This window comes from Euprymna scolopes, chromosome 28, assembly GCF_053919585.1.
Source record: "Euprymna scolopes isolate OS-2025 chromosome 28, ASM5391958v1, whole genome shotgun sequence".
Taxonomy (NCBI): domain Eukaryota; kingdom Metazoa; phylum Mollusca; class Cephalopoda; order Sepiida; family Sepiolidae; genus Euprymna; species Euprymna scolopes.
The window spans coordinates 101,650,530-101,656,176 of record NC_136509.1 but is presented as its reverse complement, the minus strand read 5'-3'; the positions used below and the strand labels follow the sequence as shown (position 1 = coordinate 101,656,176).

At 34.3% G+C, this 5,647-nt stretch overlaps 1 protein-coding gene across 1 annotated transcript in view; it reads left to right on the top strand.

Annotated features, from left to right (window-relative positions):
• Positions 1-2,827: 2,827 nt before the first annotated feature.
• Positions 2,828-5,647, top strand: part of LOC145249761 (epididymal secretory glutathione peroxidase-like) — a 35,580-nt gene continuing 32,760 nt past the window's right edge. The window contains exon 1 of the mRNA XM_080111682.1: positions 2,828-3,110. The gene's annotated coding sequence lies outside the window, so the exon portion shown is untranslated. The remainder of the gene's footprint in view (positions 3,111-5,647) is intronic.

Below are 5,647 nucleotides of genomic sequence, written 5' to 3'. Positions count from 1 at the left end.
GGAAGCTGGACCTTTGGATAGATTCTTCTATCCATGTGGGAAGAGGGGTTGGTTTTATGTATGTAAATATATACAAATGAACCAATGTACCTCCAAAAAGATGTTTAATACGCAGTTGTTATTTGTTGAACATTCTTTGCGTAATAATGTTTTTTTATAAAAAAGAAAAAGAATAATAAGATAGTGGCGGAAAAATGGTGCAAATATTGACTGTCACATCACCACCGAAACCCGACCAGTCAATTCTGTTATTGAAATGTACCAACTATGAAGATAAATCAACAGGAGCCTCGAACTCTCACTTCTCTTTTTTTTCTTTAGTCCTCATATTCCGCCAGTGACGTTTCTGACAAAGGGGGAAGTGTTGCTGTTTTCTGGGTCTAAATCTATTCACCTAACACTTATCGTTGGATGGGTTTTGACCTTGAAATAATATTTTTTATTTCCAGCTCCTTACACCGAGTGGCCTCATGCCTAGTCCGGGGCGATTTAAATAAAAAGAAAATCACCGTAGAGATCTAACATACGTTAAAATTAACAAAGCCATAGCCTTATAAAATAATGATGTCTCTCTATGTTTCTGTGTGTCGTCTAACTCTATCGGTTTTGTAGTGTAGAGATCATCTGTCTCTCTCTCTTTCATTGAACCATTCATTCAAATAAATTAATGAATAAATAAATAAATAAAACTTGTCAAGAGGAAAATGAAGTCGCCACCAGAAAAGAAAAAAACAACCATAAAAAACATTTAATATTGGGTAGTAGCGACGATAAGAGTATTACTTCGGATCAAAGTGAATAAACAAGTAAAAAAATACATATGACAAAATCTTACTTCTCTTTTCCTTCACCACAAAACCCCCGAACCTTTACTGCTCACATTCACAAAGTATACACTCAACTTTCTTCCAGAACGTAAACCACACCCTAATATCTCATAAAAACTAATGTAACTTGAAATGATCCCTGTTTCAATATCGATTCCTTTTTGGTCTGATGAAGGCTTATCCTTGAATTTGGGATTTCACTGAAACATATATGCACATATGTAACCAGGAATGTTTTATAATAAACAAACTATATATATATATATATATATATATATATATATATATATATATATATAGTGTCTGTAGGTATTTAATTATTATAGTAAAAAGATAATTATATATATATATATATATATATATATATATATATGCATTCTAGGAGTTTCCATTCTAAAGATTTAATCAATTCACACTCCTAAATCGAAGAAGATTAGGAGAAACATTCTTCCTCCCAGTCCACGATATGAGCAAGCAATTAATCGATTTGGTTAAAAATGGGTGGTTTAACCGATTTTGATGACAATAAATGTATTGCAAGTTTGAAACATTTGTTGATCCCCATTCAATTCAGGTCAACATCGGCTCGCCCTGCTTGTATGTGTGTGTGTGTGCGTGTGTGTGTGTGTGTGTGTGCGAGCTGTTTCACTACATGACAACGCTCCAGTGCATCTAAAGTAGCACTCATTCAAAGCTATCTTAATCTACATTATCTTGTCGATTGTTCTAACAACTGAACTATGGAAAATACGCTGTTGGTAAACAACATCTGCAATGTTTTCTATAGAAACATTGTCTTCAAATTTACAGGGCTCTATTTGTTGATTTACAAAGAGCTTTTCATTATGCTAAATATTACCAGCAAGCTATATCATTAACGATAATATTCGATATATATATATATATATATATATTTATATACATATATATATATATATGTGTGTGTGTGTGTGTGTGTATGTGCGTGCATCACATCGCTCCAGTGCATCTAGAGTAGTACCTATTCAACGCTATCTTAAAACCATAATTTTGGCTTGAACGGTTCCCAAGATGGCCTACCAGTAACAACGGGAGGATTGAATTTCTTTTGCCCAAACGAACGCACCAGGTTTATCATGTACAAAATTAACTTTTCGTTGGTAACATCGGATGGAAATCATATCTGAGGAGTCGATGAGAATTGTCATCGCATTAACGAAACGGCTCTAATGAAGAGATCCAGGATGAAATAATAAGATGATGAGTTATATAAAAATAAAAAAAAACGTAAGCTTTGAATTTCAACAAAATTTTGTACTATATATATATATATATATATATATATATATATATATATATATATATATATATATAAATGTATTCAATTTTTTTCTCTGAGAACATTCTTTTATTCGAAATATAAGTTATCTCATTTGGACTTAATACTGTTTTAAATAATTGTAATCATTATGTTATTTTATTGCTAATAACATGGTACAGCAATAACAAATGCAAATTGGCTAGTCAGAAGTCAAGTTTAATGTGTCCATTTAAATGTTATTTTGGTCTGACTTTAAAACTCAACAAGATAACTTTATATATTTGATCAATGAGAATACCCATAATACAATGACTTATGCTCGCCATTTTGGACACCCTAAACATAAACAGCCTACAACCCGATGATGACAGAGTTATCCCATTCGTTTGTTTTATTTTTAGGTGACTATTGAAAAATGTTTCTATAATAGAAGTCGTTTGTGCCGGAATCATTTTTTTAAAAATAAATATTAGTTAAGTACGTTATAACAAGGTACATCATTAACAAATAAATATTGGTTATCCAGAATATCGATTTGTCAGTTTAAATGTTATTTGGGTCTGACTTTAAGAATCCGACAAGATAATTTTTATATTACTTGATTCATATTTCTGATTACTTTGACATTAACTATGTTTTTTGTTATTTATTTAATTTCAATAATAAAACAAACAAAAACAAAAAAAAATCAACAATCAATAATATTTATTTGGACTTTGCATGTTTAGCTACCAGCTGTTGCGCGATCATTCATCAGTCTCGTAGTGCCACCGCTGACTCTGGTTGTGCGATGTGGCGCGCCATCACGGCCTTGTTGGCCCTTTTGGCGTTCTGGGGACCCATTAAGGGTCAACAGATATCAATGTGTCGAGGTATTTCGTCTATTCATAACTTATCTGTACCAACCATTGATGGCAACCTCCTGCATTTGAAGAAATTCAAGGGCAAGTACCTGCTTATCGTGAATGTTGCTACGTTTTGAGGTAAGTCTTACAACTGCACCTTGAATTTTTACTTTCTTGCTTTTTTGTGTCTTTCGTAGAAGAGACCCGCCACTAATAATATAAAAGTAGATTTTTAGTCCGTTAAAAACGAGAAAAGGTTATAGCCCGTTGAATTAGAATGAATGCTTTATATCAACTTGATCATTTGATATTGATTATTTTTTTTTCAGTTTTACATAAAATACAAATTCCTATTAATCCTTACATGTGCTTTGAACGAATACCATAATACTTAATTCGCTGCGACTTATAACATATCCATATAAAAATTCAGCCAAATAGGATCAGTATTTTGCGAGAAAAAGTGGAATTTTTTTTATAAAGGAATCACGACTTATCAAGGCTCAGATGCCACTCGAGGATAAGGGTTAAAAACTGTACAGTGGTCAAAAGGACATCATGATAGTAATCATTAGAAGTGTCAATTTGGCAAATTAGATTACTTGTTTATATTCGACTTGAAGTCAGCTAGAAAGCAGGGAAACGGAAGAGAGTTCCACAGGTGTGCAGTTCTAAGAAAGAAGCTTTGTTTATAAAATCTACGTTTAGGTTTAGCCACAGGTAAAGAGTGGAGGAAATTATTGATAGTGGCTTCAGCCAAACGAGTGTTTCTTGTGAATGTTTGGCGGGGAGGGATACGATAGATTAAAGCTCAGTCGAGCACTTGCCATGAAAATAACGGTAAAACAGAGACAGGATCGCAACGTCTCTTCCGTGAGAAAGAGGTTGCACCGACGAGAAAAGGGCATCCGCCAGTAGGCTACGAAGTCTATTTTGAACTCTGTCAAGGACGGATAAGATCTTCCTTGCATCTCCTGTCCAGATGTGGCAACAGTATTCCATCCTTGGACGTTTCTGGCTCTTATATAGGTAGAGAATTGCATCAGCAGATAGATATCTACTGGATCGATAGGAGGATTCATTAATTTTCCCAGAGATCTTAGCAAAGGATTTGATGTACGTATTCAATTTTAGATCAGGAGTAAAGGTCAAACCCAGAAGCTTGTCAAAATATGGAGCCTCCCCAAGACGAAAGCCATTCATTCCAATTGATGCCAGATGGGGATATATAAACGTTGATGATGTAAAGATAGAAGCTTGGTTTTAGATGCATTAAAAGTAACCAGCCACCTTTTTCCCCATTGTACCACATGCTCAAGATCAGAGGAGAGAGAATCCGAGAGAACTTGGTACCACAATACTTAGTTCGCTGCATCTGATCATGACAAAAGTCAACACAAAATTTCAGCCAGATCGCTCTAGTAGTTTCCGAGAAAAAGTGAAACTTAAATAGTAATCCCTAGTAATCACTATCAATCCCAACTGCTGATAGAACGGGTACTATGATACGTAGTTCATTTCATTTTGTAACAAAGGCTCATACACAATTTCAGCCAGATAGGTCAGTCGTTTAGGCGAAGAATTGGGAAGGATAGATAGGCAAACAGACAGACAGACTACGAGAAATATAATATAAATATCTCGCAAAAATTAAAATATAAATGGTTCTGGCAGTTATATGCAGTGTCAGACTTTAGTAGGGTGTATTCCAATTCCTCCTGTAGCTGTTCAATTGAACCATCATAGAAATATGGTCAGTAATCTCACAAGATGTATAATATACCGTGAAATTATTTTTGAAATTCATCAGCTGTGACAATCAGGCTTTAGTAGAGTCTATTCCAATTCCTGGTGTAGCTGTTTATTTGAACCTGACATCATAAAAATTTGTTATCTCATAAGATGTATAACAATAACTTACTGAATTTTCAAGAGTTAACGGCAATTTTAAATGCCTGTACAAAACAATCTGGAGACTTATTGGCACATTCCTATTATTCTTGTTTTGACATGAGTTGGGTAAGGGTTACGGTGTATTTTAGGGAGATTAGCTGTGGTAAACACCCCAGAACGGTAGACAAATACCTGCATGAGTTGTTGTTGAGGCAGAAATATGAAAAAAAAATCGATCTTTTTATGCAAACATCCAGTGACATGAATAGATTCATCCTATTTACTGCGTAATAATACGTTATTTTTTACGAAAACAATTATCGGGTTTGTTCTTTGGGTTAGGCAATGCAAAGAGGTTTCTTGAAGAGCATGATATTTCGTGTTTGGATTGGCCTGCACAATCTCCAGACCTAAATCCTATCAAAAATGTATGGCATTACATCAAGCAACAGTTATGCAATGATAATATTTCAAATCTGGAAGAACTTTGGAAAAAGAAATAAAGAGAAGTGTGATGCCTATTCAGCGGAGTATTGTCACAGACTAATTATAGGAATGCTCAAAAGATTGCAGGTTGTCAAATTGCAGAAGAGCTATGCTACTAAATATTAACTAGTTCATTGTGTTCCTGTTGCATTTCTGTTGCATCAATGTTCTAACGTTACATTTAAATAACAAATTTCCACTGTGCGACGTTTCTCTTTACTTCTCGGTTTTGACATTGCCAGCTGTGTGAAGGGGAGCATTATCCTGCATGAAGATGGGATTATCACCCAAATTCC